Below are 22,337 nucleotides of genomic sequence, written 5' to 3' on the forward strand. Positions count from 1 at the left end.
TGAAATGCCAAAAGTTTGGAGTCAAAGAAAAACACCGTTTTTTTGCCAATAAGGTTAACATTAAATGAATCGGAATCGTCTTCAAGTACTTGTGAATATGTTTGTCGTCGTGTATTTCCATGATTAAGACCTTGAGGACCGTGAACACTGGTTGCTGGTTGCTTGTTGCTGGTTGCCGGTTGCCTCTGATCTGCCTGCACGCTGTTGTCCGTGGCGTTTAGAGGAATCTTACCGGTTTAGCCGGCGACTCAAACCCCTCCACCCCGGCAGCAGCACGTCACATCACAGCGTCTCCCCGCTTGGCTCAGTTTCACATAAACAGATCAAGGGGTGCGACCGCCACGTTTTTTTTTTTCATATTCCAGTTGATATGGAAATGTCACGTCGTTTTCAAAGAACACTTCTGTTTTATTCATGTGTAATAATCCTTTTTACTTTCTGACCGTCCGATACGGAGGGCGAGCTGTAAACCCGGCGGGGCGAGGAAGCAAAGGAGGCTTCGACCGCAGGAGGTCCCGTGCAAGAAAAACATGGGATTTGTACAAATTGAAAATGCACATATTCCTACCACACTTCTGAGGGGGAAAGATGACCCTCTTCTGCACACAGGCAGGTTGTTCCTGAGGGTTTTGAGGCAGAAATACTGAGAGCTCCAGGCTCCCTCGATGCCTCCACTTGTGAGGTGGTGATCAGGTGAGTTGGGGGGGAGGAAGGATGCACGAATCCAGAAGCAGAATGCATCGATACCTTTTTGTCTCGCCTCTTGTCGTTGTGATAGTTTCCAGCAGATGTTGTGAGAGCTCTGTGAGAACATCGGGTCTCTCCCACCTGACGAGTCTGACAGGAAGACGTCTGGATCGTACTCTGAAATATGTTTTTTTAAAAACGAGTATAATGCAGATGACACTAATTAGTTTCTGTACTCGAGCGAGAGATCCAGAAGGGGGGGGGCGGGGGGGGGGCAGAGTGTGTCGCTAATTACGTTCATTTATCCATTTATGCAACTTATTTTCATTATCTTTAATAATCTGCACAATGTTTCCGTGATTAATTGATGAACAATTTGGTTGATGAAATGTCAGAAAATAGATTGTTTTTTGAGCATTTTGTGCTAAATGAAGACGAGTATTTCTTGTTATAGGAATTAAAAGCATGTAGAAGGAAATCTGGTGTACATGTAGATTAGTAGGCGTGAAACGCTGCTGATCCGCGAGAGCACATTGTTGTTGTCCTTCTGTGTGCTTCCTGCTTACGACTTTTGAGCTCATGTTTGCGACGCTCGTCTGTCAGCTATCGCTGCTCATTACCGCCATTACTTTCTTAAATCCAGTGGTGCTGAGACCAGTAAAGGGGAAGGAATAATGTGTTTTTTGGCAGCAGCTGATGGTCTGTTCACTTTATGGATCAAGAGGCGAGTCAGTCATTCCTGTGAAAGTTGCTCAGCAGCGCCCGAGGCAATAAAAGTTTGACTTCAGAGTTTAAAAAATTCAGATAGAAATTACTCGGATCTTCCGGTGGTCTTGTTCAAGAGTTTTGTTTAACCCTGACCCCGCAGCCTCGGAAAATAAGTAGTACATTTTACAACTTTTAGGACCTAATGTTTTTTTTTTTTAAAGGGCTTTTTGTTCTGGGAAGTTGAGTTACCTCCAAAAAAAATATTAAAACTAAAATCTGAAATACAGACGTCTCTTCGCCATCACCTGCCGAACCAGGAAGTTCGATGGTCGACTGTCACCGTCTGAAGTTAGAGCGTCTTCATCTTCTGAACTGTGTAAAACTGCATATTTGCGATTTAATTACAATCCTTAATATTCGATTGGACCGCTAAAAAGTGGGCGGGTTTAGAGCATAGCGGGACATCTAGCTTGTGTAAGTAAGCGCACAGCATTTTTCATTCCATCGCAACTGTTAACGGGGTTTATTGTTTGAGGGACATGTAGTTCCTTTACTTGACCACAAGGTGGCACATTCAGTTCAAAGAGCATATAGGTAAGAGCCTGCTAAGGGAACAGGTGTGTCATGATAGCGTTGGATCAACTTAGCTTACGTAAGTAAACGCACAATTTTACACGCAATTTTGTTCTAAAACTATGAATAAATAGATAGTTTTTTGTCTTAAACAGGTAAACAGGTGCACAGCGGGGATGTAAAAGGGTTAAAAGGGCATTTTTCATTCCATCTCAACTGTTGGAGCTAAAATGGGTTCATTGTTTGAGGGAAACACTGGAATGGGGACATATAGTTCAGCTATTTGAACACAGGGTGGCACATTCAGTTCAAAGGGCATATAGGTAAGTGCCTGCTAAGGGAACAGGTGCGTCATGATAGCGTTGGCTCCACCTCGCTTACAATTTTGCGCACGATTTTGTTCTAAAACGACGAATAAATCAACTATTGGAGCCACAATGGGGTTCATTGTTTGAGGGAAACACTGGGCGAATGGGGACATATAGTTTAGCTATTTGAACATTCAGTTCAAAGGGCATATAGGTAAGTGCCTGCTAAGGGAACAGGTGCGTCATGATAGCGTTGGATCCACCTAGCTTACAATTTTGTTCACTACGAATAAATCAACTATTGGAGCCAAAATGTGGTTCATTGTTTGACATATAGTTCAGCTATTTGAACACAGGGTGGTACATTCAGTTCAAAGGGCTTACAGGTAATGGGAACAGGTGTGTGTGGATGGGAAGCACAGCAGTTTTTGACGGCGGTCGTTGTCGTGCTCGTGTTGCATCCTGTCTTGTTGCTGTGACCAACATGTAAGGGGATTTTATGCTACGGTGGCGGATTAGTCACGGAATAATTGTGTAGAAAAAGACGGCGCTGGAATGGACAGTGGAGTGATTTGTCTGTGGCAATAACACACATCTAAACAAGTCCCCCCTAGTGGCTTTCAGGCTCAAATTGGTTAAGGGTTAGATCCTCTACACCAACCTTAATGTGTCCACGAGCACGCTGTCCTGTAACGTCGCCGCTCTCTGCAACGTGCAATGAACACGGGGGCCACATCATGAAGAGCTCGGTAACGGAGCTAATACAATTACATTAGAGTGATTAAAAAAAGGTTAAATAGGTGATCTATTACATTGATCTTAAATGCATTCACACGTAATTTAATTTAACAGTGCTATAATGCCGCAGTTAGAATATGTCCTATTAGTGTTTGGAGCCTGCACGTATAGTGATTAATTATTGAATAATTGTTCATGCATTTCAACACTGGCAGTGCTCTGAAGGGTGATTTATTTCCTTCAGTGGCTGTACAGAGATAGGGCTTAATTACAGTGGATAGCCTTATCTCCCCGCTCTAATCCTCTCTTTGGAGTCGCACGCTTTCACGCCATCCAGTCGTCGATATCATCAGACTGTTTGGCGGAGCCAGACGGAGGAAAGTGATCCCCAATTTCTCCGTCACATTAGGGGCTCGTTCGTGAAGTCTCCGGACGTCAAGAGCTCCAAAGTGGGAGGAAAGATGGAAAAAACCCTCTCCGCCCCGTCTGAGGTCATCATCGCCGGCTGCCATGTTAAACCCACTCGTGCCGGATGGACTTGAGGGACGTGTGGTCGAATCTCATCAGATAATGGGCTCGGTTTCTCTGCCAGGAGCAATTTGTTGCAGATATTTATGAAATTGCAAAATGAACCCCACAGTCAGTCGAGCCTCGACATAAGTAGGCTCTTTAACTCTTCACGGCGGTCCAGTCCTTCACGAGGACCTGTTTCGTTTTTTCTTCTTCTTCTGACAATCATTTTATTTTACACTTTCAACAGAAAATGTCTCAAAACAATATGTGGCCGTATAAATGTGGACACATCTGTTTGTACAAAATGTCATGACTTCATATTATAGGAGAACAAAACATGCAAAGTAAATGACTGGTCTACATTTGCCTACTCCTCTGGTTGTATAGAAGTCTATGCTTCATGTATTGAAGCTGCATTCTCTCTCCTGACCACCAGGGGGCGACTCCTCTGGTTGTATAGAAGTCTATGCTTCAGGTGTTGAAGCTGCAGTCTCTCTCCTGACCACCAGGGGGCAACTCCTCTGGTTGTATAGAAGTCTATGCTTCATGTGTTAAAGCTGCAGTCTCTCTCCTGACCACTAGGGGGCGACTCCTCCGGTTGTATAGAAGCCTATGCTTCATGTGTTAACGCTGCATTCTCTCTCCTGACCAACAGGGGGCGACTCCTCTGGTTGTATAGAAGTCTATGCTTCATGTGTTAGAGCTGCATTCTCTCTCCTGACCACCAGGGGGCGACTCCTCTGGTTGTATAGAAGTCTATGCTTCATGTGTTAGAGCTGCATTCTCTCTCCTGACCACCAGGGGGCGACTCCTCTGGTTGTATAGAAGTCTATGCTTCATGTGTTAAAGCTGCATTCTCTCTCCTGACCACCAGGGGGCGACTCCTCTGGTTGTATAGAAGTCTATGCTTCATGTGTTGAAGCTGCATTCTCTCTCCTGACCACCAGGGGGCGACTCCTCTGGTTGTATAGAAGTCTATGCTTCATGTGTTAGAGCTGCATTCTCTCTCCTGACCACCAGGGGGCGACTCCTCTGGTTGTATAGAAGTCTATGCTTCATGTGTTAAAGCTGCATTCTCTCTCCTGACCACCAGGGGGCGACTCCTCTGGTTGTATAGAAGTCTATGCTTCATGTGTTGAAGCTGCATTCTCTCTCCTGACCACCAGGGGGCGACTCCTCTGGTTGTATAGAAGCCTATGCTTCATGTGTTAACGCTGCATTCTCTCTCCTGACCAACAGGGGGCAGCTAAAGGGGCGACTGCTCCGGTTTGGGTCTAAAACATCCGATCTGCTGATTTATTTTTCTTTTTACCCGAGAGAGACTCGTCAAAGTGGGATAACTTCCTTCCCAAACCGCCGTTGACGGCTCGATACATGAAACTGACGCGAGTCTGAGGAGATGTCTAATTAGAGATCCAACACAAATGTTTAACGAGGAGCTCGTATAACGCCGCAGAATCCTGGAATAAAAAGACCACTTTGTCATTAGTCCTTTTTTCTTTCTTCTTCTTCTTGAAAATGAGATTGAAAGTCTTCACTCGCTTCAGGAGGTGTTTTAATGTAAGTTAAGTTTTGTTCTTTTCCACTTGCTATTCTCACCATTCTTTCATGATGAAGTACCCGTCCCCTGCATTTCATTTAGTTTGAGAAGATTAATCCATTTTAAGGGACATTAAGCTCATTTCTTTTTCAACTGCTGATTTTTTTCTTCTTCTAATCTTCTCTATATTTGCTTATCATTACTCTGCCAATAAGCTACCCGGAGACATTGTTTTTCGATTTGATGTTTCCCAATTAGAAGAAAGTCTTCCACATTATGTGACTGAATCACATTTTCAGCTCCCTGCTCTTCGTCTTTTACTTTCTTTCCTCTTCAGGATTTTTTAACCAAATTAAAATGCTCTAAACGTCCCATTCTGTAGGGGCGTTGTATTCAAAACTCTTGTTTAGTTCCCTGTGTGCCATCACACCATCCAGGAGGATATTTTCGGGGGATGACTGATATAAATCAATGTTACCCTCCAATGTGCAGTTAACTTTTCTTATAGTTCAGATGTATATCCATAAAAGGAAGGACCCCAATAGAAGTGTAGTGCCCAATAATGTAATGATTTCCACCAAAAAAATAATAAAATTTACACTTGAACTTGATTGAAAACGTAATAAAAAACAATTAAATTGACTAATAATGTAATAAAATGTGTGACAGTGTCATAAACTTTGTTCATTTGCAGTCTGGCACGCCATACGTTATGCAACCATGGCCGCCAAGGACGTTGACGTGTTTTCGGATGAAGAGAAGCGCAACCTAAATTTGGGCGGACATGTTGGATTTGACAGCCTCTCGGACCAATTGGTCAGTAAATCGGTCACACAGGGATTTTGTTTCAACATTCGTTGTGTAGGAGAAACCGGTGTGGGCAAGTCGACGTTAATGAACACGCTCTTCAACACCGTGTTGGAGAACGAAGAGGCGAGCCATTATCAAAATGGCGGGCGTCTGCGGCCGCGAACATACGACCAGCAAGAATGCAACGTCCACCTCAAACTGACGATCGTTGACGCCGTGGGGTCCGGGGATCAGATGAACAAAGAGGAAAGCTCCAAGCCCATCGTTGACTACATCGACACCGACTTTGAAAAGTATCTCCAGGAAGAGCTGAAGATCAAGCGCTCGTTGTTTGTCAACCACGAGCCTCTGGACCTCGTCACCATGAAAAGACTGGACAGGAAAGTCCATATTATCCCCGTCATTGCTTAAAGCGGACACAATCTCAAGGCGTGAGCTCCATAGATTTAAAATAAACATCATTGGTGAGCGACGGCGTCCAGATATATCAGTTCACAACAGACGACGAAGCCGTGAGCGAGATCAACGCCTCCACGAGCGTGGAAGAGGTCAAAGTGGGCCAGACAGTCCCCTCCATGGGGTATCGTGGCACTGCGAGCTCTGTCGGGTCCAGGCGCCGGGCCCGGGCGTGTACCGGTGGGCCGGCGGTAGAGATGTGATGCTCCACGCCATGCGTGACCCTGGTGGACGAGAAGGTTGGGCTGCGTGAGGTCTGGGAACTAAGCCAGCAGATGTAGAACCTCCTCGGCCTCGGGCAGCACGCTCGTCAACCCAGTAGAGCCGGCTCCACTTAGCGGACATGGGTAAGAACCAGAAGTCACAGCGTTTATTCGGCGGCGGCCCTTTACGTCCACGATTAATCCATAAGCGCGGAGGAAATCCGCGCCCAGTAGTGCAGCAAAAAAAATAAATATAGATATACACAACCTCCCTCCCTTTACCATCCTACCAACCCACAAATACTACTTCAAGATCTACGTCAGAATCAAAGAAAATGTTCTTCTTTTCTTCATTTCAAATTCAATTTGCAAACTTCTTTGGAAAGCTGTAATTTTCACCAGCGGCGGCGAAGCAAAGGAGCCGCTTCGCTCAATCAGAATCACTGTTGACGGAACGTTTAATGGAGATTGAATCGGCTGTTTTTCACTCGTCTTCCGCGGCTTTTGTGATCTCATTGATGAAATCTAATCTAATATCCCACTCTGGTCTCATGAAACAATCAGCATGGGTGTACTGGGCATACTGGGCAGGTTCACATCCCATTGATTGATTTTAATGTAATACATCTTCTCCTGATAACAACGCCCATCTTTCTTTCTGGTGTAAATATCCCATCATTTATACACTTGACATTTATAAAAGAAGAAAAAAAAAGCACTCTTTGATCACTTATATTTTAACCACTATTGCTCAATAAGTATAATTATATAATATAATAGTATAATTATAGTAACTAACATTTTTTTGAATTTTCAAGAACTTTTTTGTTATTGATTACCCTACAACTTTCACATAAATATGTAAACTAGTAATTCAAAAATGTTAAGCGTTTATTATGTTCTTGGTGCATTTCAGTGAGATACCTACAAAAAATAATGTTTCCATCGATGTTCCATGACAGGAGAAGTCAATGTTGATGACATAAAAAAGTGATGGCCAAAAAGTCATGACCAAAAAAAAGTATCACAAAAAAAAATTGACAAAAAAAAAGGCATCGCAAAAAAAGTCATGACAATTTTTTTTTCTTTCATAATTCTGACTTTTTTTTTGGGGTCATAATTATAACTTTATTTTTTTGTGGCGGAAATGGGCTTCCATAAAACATTGAGTTAGACAACATAAGAAACTAAAATTGTCTGAACTTCAATTTGAGTTCATTCAACTAAGAATACGTATTTGTTCGGACACAGGGACAGCTGAATTATCGTTTTATCAACATTAAAATGTAATACTTCATTTACGAAACGGTGAATCCATCATTTAGAAAGTGTGGAAAAATGCTTCATAAATGATGAATTACGCGTTTACTCATTTTTACAGTGTTACCAAAACATCCATGACAACTCTTTCCATCTCCACATAATAAATCTTTAATAATCTCCCTGTAAATAAACACGTTACCACCACACGTCAGCAACGTGTCAGCCGGCTCGGATGAGTAACTTTCATCTCCGTCCTCTCCTCCCTGTCGTATTATGAGTTGTATTACCTTCTTTTCTTTTTTTGATGATCGTGGGCGCTGTATGTCCTGGGATGTAATCAATATTCAAAACGCGGGCGCTGATTCTTGCTAACGGGGTTTTACCGCGCGAGCACCTGATGTTACCGTGACACGGTAATGGCGCTGTCAAGTCTGACGACGGGGAGAAAGCAATACCGTCATTCCCCGTATTCACTCCCAAAGAAAAAAAATCTAATTTTGCTTTCATCTCCTCGCTAACGCGGCGCCGTGGACGTTGTAATTCAATGACTGTCTTCCGTGCGTTTGATTTTTTTTTTTGTTGCTTCAACCCTTTTTCTTTTTTAACCAAAGTTGCTTCACACACTTTTTCACTTCCGTCGTGTTTATTGAAATCACGTGACACGGACGCTAATTGCTAATTAGCGTGCGGCGCAGCGTCGCCGCTTTTTTTGCGTATCGCACGCTAGTCGTTTTTTCTCGCCAAGTTTTTTTTTATGTTGTTTGGTAGCGGGGGAATTTGACCTGAAAGGGATGTGTTGATGTTTACAGTAACGCCGCCGCCGCCGCACAATGGCCGCCTTTTATTCAAAGTCGCGGGATGAAATGGGCTGTCAGAACGGAGGAAATTGAAACCAGTCGATATCTGAGGCATTGTTAGAACACTATCTCCTGTTTCCAAACGCACACACACACACACACACACACACACACACAGATAGTATATACTCTGCCCTTTCCTCTCCTTACGTCCGAGTGAAATGCGCCTCGAGAGGGAGCAGCCATTAAAAAGTCTGCTTCCTCCAAGGTCATCCATCTGAATTCAAACACGTCCCTGCATGTCTTCAGAGGAAGAGGCTGTCGGTACTCTTAATATTCTTATTACCTTATTTTAAAAACACCGGCTCGGCTTTCCATCGCCACATATTCTTCCATGAGCAGATGAAGTGTTTTGTCCAGTTGTTTTTGCGGAAATATTCGGGAGTTCTTCTTCTCGTCGATGTCGGTTTAAAAAATTAAATCTCGAAGACCATGAAACGTGACTGAAAGCTCTAAGGGGTGGGAGGGGCTTTTTTTTAGGGAAAATTTGTGATTTTGGGGCGACGCAAACATTGAAATACAATTTTGCCAGACCTTGAGGTGAAAGGGTAGTTAAGGTATATAATGAAATTGATCCAACCCCCCCTTACCCAACAGGTTATTGGTTTTCTCTCCGTTTCGTAAAGGAATCGTCCACAATAACAAAATGGCCGACGTTCCCGGGCAGACTTTTCTTTCCCTCTCCGACGAAATTTTCCGACTCACCTGTTTAATCCGTTTCCTTGTTCCCTCTTTTCTCTTCTTGACCGGAGATCCAAAAGATTCAGACGGATCGTTTACGCGCAGAAGAGACGCTCCCTCTTTTGCAAGTGACGGGAATTATCCGTACCGTGGCGCTCCCGCCTGTCGCCGGCTTGTTCCACCGCGAGACGGTGTGTGTGTGTGTGTGTGTGTGTGTGAAACAACACTTCAGTTGTTTCCCCGAGCGGGCCGACACCAGCAGTCATTTTCATCAGCGGCCTTGTTCAGGTAACGTTGCATCCGGCTGGTTGATTTCGGGGCTTATCTCGTTAACAGCCCCCCCCCCCCCCACACACACACACACACACACACTCCCCTCGCCGGCTGTCAGAGGCCCGCACATTTCAGGACTATTATTGGTGATTGTAGAACGACACTAATTAAAGTCATTGATGTTCAGAATGGAGCGCCGCGCTTCCCCGCTTGTTTTGTCACAAGCTAAGATAACTCCTCAGCCTGGCCCCGTCGTGTCGTTATCATGTCATTTGTTTCTCGAGCCATGTGGAGAAACGAGCATGTGACGCGTGTTTCACTTCGCGGAGGGAAAAAAAAAAACAACCAACAACCTGGAGATGGCGGGTATGAGAGCTCTGCTTGAGGTGTTTTCATTTTAATTTTAGCAGGAGGCATCGGTTTGTTTACGGGATGGTGTAATACGCTAGCTCACTGGGTTCAACTTTAATCTTGTTTTTTTTATTATAATGGAGGCAAACGAAAATAGAAAAGACTATTAATAGAGCATGTTCCTCCCCCCTCAGCTGACTGGAGCGACATGATTCATGCTAGCTTCCTTATTTTAAATGCCAAGGCAAAAGTCCCTCTATGTCCCGGTGGGGGAAATTGAGTCTGAATGTTTATTGCTTTATTTGACCTCAGTTTTCACGGTAAATAAAGTTTAGATTACAACAAAGGCCAACGTGCTTCTGAGAAAACTTAATGCAGCTTCAGATATGATGCCAATTCAAAAACAAACAACGGAAACAAGCTGCAAATAAAAAAAGGTGCCGCAGAGAGCCAAAATAAATAACAATAACAATAAACTGCAAAGCAGGTGGCACTCTCAATCTCTAGTTTCAAGTCTTCTTCTATACAGCATGATGTTCATTTAGTACATTATTGGTCATTTAGAGTCAGACAGACCATAAAGCAGGGGACGCTTTAGGGGCGGGGCTACAAGGTGATTGACATGTTGCTTCCACTAATGTCTCCGTCACTACTCTGCCTTCCAAACGTGTGTACTTCCGTTGACTGGCTGCTAAAAAGCAAGATGGCGACCGCCAAGTCGTCACACTCCAAACCAGTGACCCCCAAACCAGTGACTCCAAACCAGTGGGTGGCATCACGACGACTACATCCACTTCTTATGCAGCATGGACAAAAAAACGCCGCAGAAGTTCTCCGATGAACACATCCTGATAGCTGATAACCGATAATTTATTCTGTTAATGCTCAACATTTACATCAGGCGGACGCTTTTGCATCGGATTAAAAGAGTCAACGTGGTTTTACAATTAACCGCCGAAGAACCACACGGAGGGAGGACCCTTCCGATGTGACTCGAGGGCCCCGATCGGCCACCGAGGACCACCACTTGAACAACACCCGACCGACCTTGGATTGGAGACTTTTGCTTCGGCCGCTGTTGAAGCGGCTTTACGGATGCTCGATGCATGTTGCACCTTTTATTCATAGCCGTGGTAGCGCCTGGCCGGCAGCCAAACACCCCCCACCTCCTCGCTCTTTACACCTGCTTAAGATGCAGTGGAGCCTCTATGGGTTAGGAGGGCCAGCTCCATCAATCTGCTCCCCTTCCGGCCCCCACGTACCCCAGCGCGGTTAATCACTGCCACTAATTAGTGCTAATTACTCACCGCTGCCCGGGAGAGCCCCCCTCGCGGCTCCCGCTGATCTGAAGGTCCTCTGTGGCCGCGCCCGCCGCTCGGCATTCCTCAGGTACTGGAGGGGAAGCTCATCTTTTTCTAATTTATCTTGTTTTTTTCCAGGTGGTGGTGTCGGGGCGGGGGGAAACATTGCCAAAGCGAAAGCTTCCCCGGTGCTTAGCCTCCGGCGGCTGCAGGTAGAAGGCCACGTCCCTGCGGGTCGGGGGCGGCGGCCGCAGACCGGTTCTTGCCGGTCCGCCTTCGGTCTCCGCCCGCCGGCCTTCGCTGGCTGGGTTTAATGAGCCGGCACCTTTCTGCTCCCGCCGTCATTAATTGTCTGCGGGGCCGCGACTTCTGCGGGTTGCGTTGCATTCGGCTGATCTTTTTTATTTTTTTATTATTCTGTATTATTGTTATTATTATTATTTTTTGCTCTCCCTCCCTGTAATTTTGCTTCAATAGATTCAATTTGCTTTCATTTGCTCCGTATTGATTCATTTGTCCTGCTTTTGTCTCGTCAACCATAGAAACCTATAATTTCTTGCAAAGTTTGTGATGAAAAGGCGAGAGAGGCGGCAAAAAAAAAAAAAAGAAAAGAATTTAATTTGCTAATATTGAGCGGGTTATTAAAAAAAAAAAAGAAAAAATAGAGAAATGACAAATGATGTTGACGCGGCCGGCGTGCGAGGGAGGCTTCACGAACGCCGCTTTCATTTCTTGGCGAGAGAAACTTACGTGGCTACAGATTTCACGTCGTGTCAAAACGCCCTCGTTTTATCCGTCTGGGTTTTTAAAAAATAACCCATCTCGGTCATACCTGATGTCCACGTCGGCTGTGAAGGTAAAAACACAATGACAGCTGATTGGTGGAGGAGGGGAGGGCGGAGGCGTGGTGAGTAAATTGGTATTTCAGACGAGAGTTTAGACGTCGGGGGTCGAGGACGAGTCTAAAATAGATTGCTTTAGCCTCTGTCAGAGGGTGTCACTGGGAATCAACCAGAGGGTAAAGGCTTTACCTCCCGCTGACCTCCAAATGTGAAGCGTCCAGCCTCAGTGGCTGTGACAGCGCCCGCCATCATAACACACACACACACACACACACACACGCGCGAGTTTAAAAAAGATCCAAGTAAAAGCTGGAAGTTCAGTCGGACGGAAACTTTTGTGATTTAGATGATAATGTCCACATGACAGCAGCTCGTTGCACGGACCGCAGGACGCATCTGCTGCTTTGTTCCCGCGGAGGAAATGAGCTGCGACCGCTTTCTGTTCGACAAGTTTTTCTTCTTCTTCTTTTTTTTCCTCGCATAATGATCATAAATTATCCTTGAATTAGAAAACGGTACCAGAAAACATTATCAATGAAGAATCACCCTGCGATGGTTCAGCCGGCTCCCACGTCCCCCTGCGATGTCGGCCATATTGTTCCCGGCGTCGCTCGGGTTGATTGAGAACAACAACGTGTTTCTACTTTTCTACAGAAACATTTGGAACAATTTGAGGTTCAAAAGGTCTATTTTTAAACTAGGAGCCATCTGCAGGGTTGATTTTGTGTTTGATAGTCTCGTCTTCTTCCTCATACAAACTGATATTTACACATCTTGACAAATCTCACGAGTCTTTCCTTTATTATAACACATCAAGTATTCAAACAGCCCTAGCGGTTGCAGAGTTAAATTATTTTTAGTTCGGGTATGCAATTTTGAAGTGAAGGCGTAAAAAAAGGGTTTATTTTTAAAAAGATTAAAGGATCAAAAGTGAAGGTTGAAACTTCCCCCATGACCTTGTTGACTTCCTTCCTGGAAATGGTGCCCGGCGAGTTTTAAAAACTTAGTTTTATCTCATCTACAACAGCCAAAAGGGTCCAAATGGTCTCGTAGAAGAAGAAGAAGAAGAAGAAGAAGAAGAAGAAGAAGAAGCATCTCACGTCATCAAGTCCTGATGGCGTTAAAGAACGAGCATCAGCAAGTGAACGGTGACGTAAAAAACAAACCTCTGAACCGCTGCAGTCGCATCCACGAGCGGCGCGTTGCCGTCGAACGGAGCCGCCCAGACGTCCTCTCTCACCCTTTGTGGCGTCCGCCGCCGAGGCCGCGCAGACGGTACGCGGGCGGCGAGACCGTGAATAGGAAAACACTTTCCCTACTTGCCGTCTGGGTTGAATAGTCGTTTTGTTGAAAGCAATCTCGGAGGAAGAGAACGCCGTCTGAATCGTCGTGGGCGGCGCGGTCAGTTCTTCCTTTTATTCCTCCGACGACAGGAAGGTGAGAGCAGGTCATGGTTCATTACAAGTTGTATAAATATACATATTGATTCTGTTTAACTCCAGCAGGAGATGCATCTGTTGCATGAAGACCTGAAGACCTCATATATTCTTCAACGTGGCCCTTTGCACTCAGGATTTAATACTGTACGGGGTTCTTAGACACCTTTTTGGAAAGATTAGGACCTGAGGAATCAGAAAGAAATCACAATGGAACAAACCTTTGGTCTGTTAGGAAGGAGCTTTCAGTTCAAAAATAGAAAAATTACTTATTTTATGGCAGAACATTGGCCGATTTGGGCATGCTGGGTCTCGACATGTTCATCAGCTTCCGCACTTGCTGGATGACGCAGACCAGGGAGGCCTCGTCCCTCAGAAACGGCCATTTTGGGAGTTTTACAGGTACCGATAGAGGGTTTAAAAGGACGTGGATCGGTTCGTTAGACTCCCACAAGCCCGTACGGTTACGTGGCCGTGTCTGTTCGTCAAGTTCAACGTCATAAGCGATACCCGCCACGAGTTTAGTGGGACGTTAAACCGTCGGCATCTTCTCACGAGGGTTACGGTATTGGTAGCAATGGGGTTCAAAAGGTTGCGTGACGCTTGAAAAGGTTCGACTTCGCTCGTGCCCTCTCTTGAGATCCAGTTTGGGAACTCCGGCTTCTGGATTTGGACGCGAGTCCTTCGCGTTTTCCCGCTTTGTTAGAGTAAGCGCGTGGCTCTTCTTTCTCTCCTCCTGGACCGGCGATAACGCACATTTTCACTTAAGATACGGGATGCATCACGGCGACTTCAACGCGCTCTTAGCGGTAACAGTAGCCGTTATGCGATCCGTATTTCATCTCTGTGTTACTTCTGGGACTTCGTTGGGAGCCGTAACGACAGAGCTGGAGTTTATTTAACTCAGGTTTGGGTCCCGGAGAGGATCTGGTACTCCTTCTTCCCCCAAAGTGTTTCTCGTGCTGGGACTTTAAACTGAGACGCCAAAGCTTCTTCTTTCTTCTCCTCCTGAATGGGTTTTCTCTAAATGGAGACACGAAGCCTTCTGTGCCGTCTGAAAAGACATTTATTTATTGTCAGCGGGCCCCAAAAGAGTATTCATCTTTCCAATAAGATAAATTCCCCTCTGCACAAACTTCCCCTCATTAAACCTCCGAGATTCATTCAGGTTTCTATTTTTAGGAGGAGACGCTCTTTGTTACATCGCGTTGTTGACTTGGTACACTACGTCTGGTGGGTTTTTATTGCTGCCGGAGCTCCGACGGCGTGTTTCCTCGGAGGACTCGTGTGTGACGAAGGGTTCGGGGGTCTGGTTTCAGGGATTCGAGGGTCTGGGATCCGGGACCGGCGTCTCCTCTCACTGCTTCTGAAAGGAATCTGCAGGATTCAGACACTTGTTTGTTTTTCTCCGAGTGTCTGAAGGTCACGAGAGCGCCGATCGCTTTCTTTCAAATGGGAAAAATTCAATTGGCATTTCTTTATTTGTCAAAGTCAAGCTGAGTTTTAAACCGTTCAACCACAAATTGACAATTTAAAAGGAAGTAAGGGAAAGAAAAAAGTAACACAAAGAAACCCGGAACAATAGCATCATGCCAACGTCTCCGGAGCGAAGGATCTCCTTTGTTCCTGCGGGAAAGCTATTGATCAACAAAAGCCCTTTTCGCCCTTTTAGAACAAGCTAAATCTGTGCTCTGTTTATGGAAATCTTCTGGAGGATTTGTCTGTATGATCCCCCCCCTCTCTGCTCTAAACCCAAAATACTTGCACATAACTGGAGGAGCAGCGGCTGTCCGATGAAGATACTCCGTCTGCAAATACCGTCCTCGTCGCCACATTGTAAAAAACAAATTGTAAAAAAGAAAGAACCTAAAAGGCGCCTCAGAATTGGCGACACATCCCATCACTTTGCCCCCACCGGGCTGCCGGGTGCGCATGCAAATTAGAAGAAATATATCTGCAAAAAAAAATAAAAAAAACGGGGCCCAAATGTCACGGACAACAGCAGACAAACTGTAATCTGTTGCATCCCCAACTCTTAATTGACCTTCTGTTCCCCTCGCTCCTCTTCTAGCGCTCAATTCACGAGAAATATAGCCGTGAACCCGAGGCGACGCGACGCGGAGACAGGAAGAAGAAGAAGAAAAAAAAGCCCCAAAAAAAATCTAAAGGCCAGTCTTCTTCATTAGTCCGGCGCGGCGCTGCCGGCGAGGCGTCCACAGCTGCCGGCACCACGCCGAGTCCGGGGCTGTGATCGGCAACAGGAGCTGATTTATGGGGTTCCTTGTTTAAGTGGGTGTCTTAAGGTAATTACAGACTGGAGGGGTGTGTGTGTGTGTCTGTGTGTGTGTGTGTGAGGGGGTGGTGGTGCTAATTGCACCTTCCCTGATCTGTAATGAAGGCCGAGCAGCATGGAGGAGCTCCTCCTGCGCTCCCGGGCGGCAGGAGCGCCAGGCGGCTGAGCTTGACCGCTCGCTGTTGGTTTTAGCTCGCGGCGGCGGCGGCGCGGCGGCTCACCTGCTGTTCCGCTGCGTCTTCAGCCAATTCCTCTTGAGTAATTAGCCGCGAGGACACATATGGCGCAAATGGCGGAGGATCCGGCGGCTGCTAGCGGATGTGGAGCCCCTCCATCCCTCCATCACTCCCTTCATCACTCCATCCCTCCATCCCGCGGTGAGCAGCGAGCGCAAACGGGGGACGAGTGGAACGTTCCTTTGACACGCACAATTAAAAAACAAATGTTGTTTCCACACGACGCAAATGAGCGTAATTAATCACAGAGCAAATGAATTATTAGGAAGATTAGAACACGGGGTAGATTAAGTACACCAATGAGGCTTGAATTATTAACAATATTTGTATCGGGTTGATTAAGATGTTTTTGGGGGGAAAAAGGGGGGAAGCGCGTCCTGCCAACGCGTTAGAGGCGGAGTTAGTCGCGAGGAAGAGGAAGTTGTGCGCGTGTGAGTGACTGGATGTAGATATTAGACGAAATGGACGGTATGGAAGGTCACTCGCCGCGCTGTGATTGGCCGAAGGAGACGAGACACGAGTCCGCCTCCAGGCGTTTTAGAGGCAACAGAATGAATGCGTCGTCTCCGGGAAAACATGAATAAATAACGGAGTCGTGCACGCGAGGAGGAGCTCTTGAGCAAACGTTGAGGTTGACAGAAACCGAGAGAAAGTAAAGCAGGACTCTCCAAACATCCACCGAGCCGCTCGCAAACAAACAAATCTGTAGCTTCTTTGCATCGTTCAGTGCATTTGTCGACACGGCGGAGGGAAGCCGTCAACACAAAACGGGTTTTTTTCTGAAATGTGTTTCTGAGGATCCTGGTCACAGTTGAAATGTGCATTATTTAACTCAACATTGAGTGCTTTGAGCCGGCGAATCAAAAGCTTGAAAATGTTCCTCACGCTCCGGCGGCCGCGAGGAGACGAAACTAAAACTGTGAATGTTCTGCAGAAACAGTTCAGTTTGAGCGTTTTATGGCTTCGTAGATTAGTTGATGAGGAAATGTGCGTTCAAACAAAGTGTCAGGCGTTGAGATGATGTGAAGACATTCTGTATTAAAGTTGTTTTTTAAATATATGATATGCGATACTTTCAGGAAACCAGCCAATGAATGCAAATTATACAAGTAGAAAAGTTTGGTTTTGAAGTCAGACTGTGTATGAAGCCTGCAGGTGCATGCTGGGTAGTGGAGTAGCCTTGGATCCTGTAGCTCTGTTAGCTTAGCTTCCATCTCACCTGTTCCGATGAACACAGAGAGCATCATATTAAAGACTTGTGATTATGAATAAACAATAAATGTCATTAGTAATGACTTTAATGAGTAGCAGAGAATGTGTTTAATTATATTTTTAAAGACTTACGACAACTTTCTGAAGTTAAAACTCGGGTATCGGTTTTTGGCTCGTCGCTCAGAGACGAGCGCTCGGCGCTCCGAGTCGGCGAGGAGAAAGACTTCCTGTCGAGTGAGTGACACGAAAGGCGAGATTAAGAGGATCAAGCGCTGCGAGATGAGAGCAGTTTAGTGGAAATGACGGCACGTCGAGAGGAAAGACAAGACGACGGGGGAGAGACGGGGCGATCGTTCCAGAGATTTGAAGGGTCAAGATTAAGCTGCCTGATAATGAGCAGAGTGAAATGAACCGACGTCTGAAAGCAAACGCTGAGGCAGTGTGTGAAAGAGGATTGTCTAGCGCTTCCACAAATGACTCGCTATCAGCTATTTTCTTCTCCTCGTAAATATTGTACTGTACAGTGAGACGGGACCGGGTAAAGAAACCCAGACTTCTCCTGGAGCTAATTAGCCCGCTCGGGCGTCCAGCTAACGGCGTCCACAGCGGTGCATTCTCCACGCCGGCGTCCTCTTCGACGCCTCTCAATATGCCTCGCAGAGTAATTCCCGGCTATCGATTGCATTCAGAGGACGATCGGCTCAGAAAGCTCATCACCCGCTTTAATAGCGTCACATTCCCTCCGCCTGGTTTCCCGGCTAACGCTCGTCGCTACGTGACGTTGTCAACACTCGCGCGCTCAAACAACGGGCTCTCTGAAGCGCGGCCGGATCGCAATTGGGTCATTTAATCAATTTATACAATTGAACCTGTTTAACATATTGATATGCAGTTACCCTGTAATGTGTGTGGCCTTTTATCCCCCCTCCACCCAACCCCACCCAACGAGTGGAGGAAACTCCAAGGGGAGCTTTTCAGATCTTCTGCCGTTATTTATCATGTGACATTTAGCCGGGGCCCTGATGGCGGCGGCTCTCCACTTTAATTAAAGGTTCAACCTCTTCAACCGGATGACAAATTGACTGGTTTTGCACCTCGCAGAAGAAGGAAGAAGAAGAAGAAGAAGAAGAAAAAAAAGTGGACGATCACGTCGGCGTCGCCGTTTTTCAGAGTCAAGTCGCCGACAAGGCGAGGTCAGAGAGCGAGCCGGATCCTCCGCTGCGGGACGACACGTCCCACCAAAAATAGATTTTTTTCTTCTTTTTCCTTGTTGTTTGTTTGTCCTTTATTATTTCCTCCTCGCGCTTCGTTCTTTTGTTAAGTTTCTTTTGACCTTCTGCTCGTGCGGACGCAGAGATCTGCGACGGCGTCGGCAGCGAGCGGCGAATGGCTAATGGTCCGTCGCCCGGTTATTTTACGGCAGGCTGGAGAATATGTCCACTTTGCATGGTTCCCTTCTTCCATTTTTCAAACTTCGCCTGAGTTGGGAGGGAGGAGGAGGAAGAGGAGGAGGAGGAGGAGGAGGGGGGATGGGGGGGGGGGTGACACAGCTTGAAACTGGTTTCAGGAGAAGCAGCAACACAAATGGAAGAGCAGGCCCAGATGATACAATCACTTTGTTCAGCATGAACACTTCTGCAAACATGTTGGGTGTGTGTGTGTGTGTGTGTGTGTGTGTGTGTGCAAGGCTTCTGTGCACCATGAGATGTCGTAAACAGGCAGATTGTCTCTCTTCTCCACGTTGGCTCCTTGAGATTTCATGCCGGCTGGATTTATAGAGTCACAGTGCAGGAATGTGAGCCTCTGGGAGCAAAACCACCCGATATGTAATAAATATATCTGTAATACACAATACAAGTACAGAATAAATACACTCACCAGCTTGAAAATAGAGGCCCGTCTTCAGCAGGTGAAGCTCTGCTCCGCACGAGAGGCTATGAAACGTGATAATTAATAACAATAATAATTAATATCGAGGGGCATTTGGATGCAGCGATTAACAAAAATAAATCTTTGGGACAAAAAGCATTCACAGGCTGGACATGACGACCGGCCTCGGGCCGCTTTCACAGACTAACACGACACTAAAGCTGCTCTCTTTTTTGAGTTATTACATCATGCTTCCCTTTTTATGGCCTCCATAAATACTCAATTCAACCCGGACGGACATGAGATGAACATGAGAGAGTTCTGGATGGTTTAAAATTAGAGTTTATAGAATAATATTTGCAAGACGTTTCCTAATATCTCGTGGTGGAAGGTAACCTCGTGCTTTTTATATTTGTCTTTATTCCTGTGTCACACCGCGGTGAGCGTTGTCTTGCGTGGGGTTATTGTCTTGTCATTTCCTGTTTTATTTTGAAACTCCCTCTTGTATCAGGTCACTTCCTCTTCCTCACGTGTCACTGGTCTGATTGGCTCCCTGATTGTTTCCACCTGTCATCACCCTCATGTGCCGAGAGTCTTCCCTTTGTCTTGTGACAACGTGTCTCGTCTCATGTGAGTCTCACAGCTTCAGCCTCACGCTTCAAGCTTCAAGCTTCAAGCCTCACGCTTCAAGCTTCAAGTGTCAAGCTTCAGCCTCACGCTTCAAGCTTTAAGCCTCACGCTTCAAGCTTCAAGTGTCAAGCTTCAGCCTCACGCTTCAAGCTTCAAGCCTCACGCTTCAAGTGTCAAGCTTCAGCCTCACGCTTCAAGCTTCAAGCCTCACGCTTCAAGCTTCAGCCTCACGCTTCAAGCTTCAGCCTCACGCTTCAAGCTTCAGCCTCACGCTTCAAGCTTCAAGCCTCACGCTTCAAGTGTCAAGCTTCAGCCTCACGCTTCAAGCTTTAAGGTCACGCCTCAGCCTCAACCTCACACTTCAAGCTTCAGCCTTAACCTCACGCTTCAAGCTTCACGCTTCAAGCTTCAGCCTCACACTTCAAGCTTCAGCCTCAACCTCACGCTTCAAGCTTCAGCCTTAACCTCACGCTTCAAGCTCCACGCTCCACGCTTCAAGCTTCAGCCTCACACTTCAAGCTTCAGCCTCAACCTCACACTTCAAGCTTCAGCCTTAACCTCACGCTTCAAGCTTCACGCTTCAAGCTTCAGCCTCACACTTCAAGCTTCAGCCTCAACCTCACGCTTCAAGCTTCAGCCTTAACCTCACGCTTCAAGCTTCACGCTTCACGCTTCAAGCTTCAGCCTCACACTTCAAGCTTCAGGCCTCAGCGTTGGCCCGTAAGTGATTTGCCTCGTAAAAAGTTTCTTTCTTGTACTTTGATCTGGTTTTGCTTCGTAAAAGAGTTTTTAAAAATACTTTATAGTTGTTTTTACCTCCATAAGAGTGATTTATTTATTTATTTATTTTTGTACTTCGTCTGCGTCTGAGTCCTCGTTGTAGTCCGGCCTGACACTGTGTGTGTTCCTCTTTCCTCTTTATTTGTTTTGTGTTTGTATCATGTGATGAGCTCCAGCAGCCATAAACACAAGCATATTAATATATGTGTGTATGTTATTAAGTATGTTTTGGGCCGAGGTCTGAAATCTTTTTAAAGTCACGTCCACATGAGACGCATCCTCATGCGTTACAGCAAACATCGCAGAACAATCTCAGCTCTTACATGAAGATGAAATATATGAATAAAATCATGGATACACGTAAATAAATGTCTAAAACCAAATTTTGGATTTGAAAACGTGGAAATAAATGTGCTTCTGCAGCAAAGAAACACTGAAAAAAAACTTCACAACATGAATAAAATGATGAAATCTCACAGCCTGAGATCATAACGAGATGTGAGCTTCACGCCTGTTGTCCTCCAGGTGGTAGTTCAGGTATTATGTACATTAAAATCTCACATAAAAGAATACATTCATTATTATTTACAATCCGTGGCCCCTGAGGGTCCAGGCTCCTCCTCCTCGAGGTGCTAAATGCACCTTAATGATGAAGAGTAGAGGGGGGGGGGGGCACTTCCTGTTTGCATCCTGAACATAGCTGAAGCGGTGACTCCGGTCGAGGCGGTGCGACCTTAATAGCGGCCCCCGCTCGGAGGGGCCCGGCGTCTCGGCTGCGGGCCCCCCCCCCCCCCCCGGGATCCCTTTGTCCTGTTGTAAACTATTCCGAAGGAAGGACATTTAATTGCCCCGGCGCACACTAATGAGTTTGCAAACTAATTAAAGGCGGAGTATCGCGCCCTGTGGAGCCCCACATCACTAAGAAAGCCGGGGACATCTTTAATGAGGAGCCTTGATAACCCTTCAAAGGAGGAGTGTGTCGTGTCTGTAATGATGCCCAGGGTAAAGCCCGGCTCAGCCAGGGAGCTGTGTGTGTGTGTGTGTGTGTGTGTGTGTGTGTGTGTGTGTGTGTGTGTCCCTCACCTCGGGTGTGTGGAGACTTGCAAGCAGATGCCAAGTGTTTTCAGTCCATCGCCCACAGCTACCTACCTCCATGTCCTAATCAAAGGGCTTCTCTCCCTCCGATCGGCTCAAAGACCTCTTCTCTCGGGGGGGAGAGAAGGAGGGAGGGAGGGAGGCGGTAAGAGAGAGGGGGGGGGGGGGGCTTCTCGGTTGTTTCATTTTTTTTTTTCTTGTATTGTATTATTTACTTCAGAAGTCATTTCTGGGGCGTTTTTTTTCCCCCCGTGAAAGCGACTCGGATGACCTATATATGACACACACACACACACACACACACACACACACACACACACACACACACACACACACACACACACAGAACGCCATCGAAATCCATCAAGGTCACAATTAGTCGTCACCTGGAATCACCTGCTCTGTTTCCTCATAGAGGAAGGGATGAGGATGTCTCCTCATTCCTTTGAGGATGTTTCCTGCAATCATTGAGGATGTTTCCTTCTTCCTTTTGAGGATGTTCCCTCCTGTTAATGAGGATGTTTCCTCCATTCTTATGAGGATGTTTCCTCCTTCCTTTGAGGCTGTTTCCTCCTTCCTTTGAGGATGTTTCCTCCTTCCTCTGAGGCTGTTTCCTCATTCAGCTCTTGGACTGTAGTTCAGGTCCAGGCCACCGCTCTCGTCCGGTCTGTACTCGAGCTCC

At 46.2% G+C, this 22,337-nt stretch overlaps 1 long non-coding RNA gene and 1 pseudogene across 1 annotated transcript in view; both read left to right on the forward strand.

The window, feature by feature from the left end:
• LOC137786177 (uncharacterized) overlaps positions 1-22,337 on the forward strand; it is a 226,390-nt gene that overhangs the window by 39,213 nt on the left and 164,840 nt on the right. The window lies entirely within an intron of this gene.
• On the forward strand, positions 4,788-6,536 carry LOC137786403 (septin-8-A pseudogene; annotated as a pseudogene).

Source organism: Clinocottus analis, unplaced genomic scaffold (genome assembly GCF_023055335.1).
Source record: "Clinocottus analis isolate CAN_PGR_092001 unplaced genomic scaffold, fCliAna1.0.p SCAF_16, whole genome shotgun sequence".
Taxonomy (NCBI): domain Eukaryota; kingdom Metazoa; phylum Chordata; class Actinopteri; order Perciformes; family Cottidae; genus Clinocottus; species Clinocottus analis.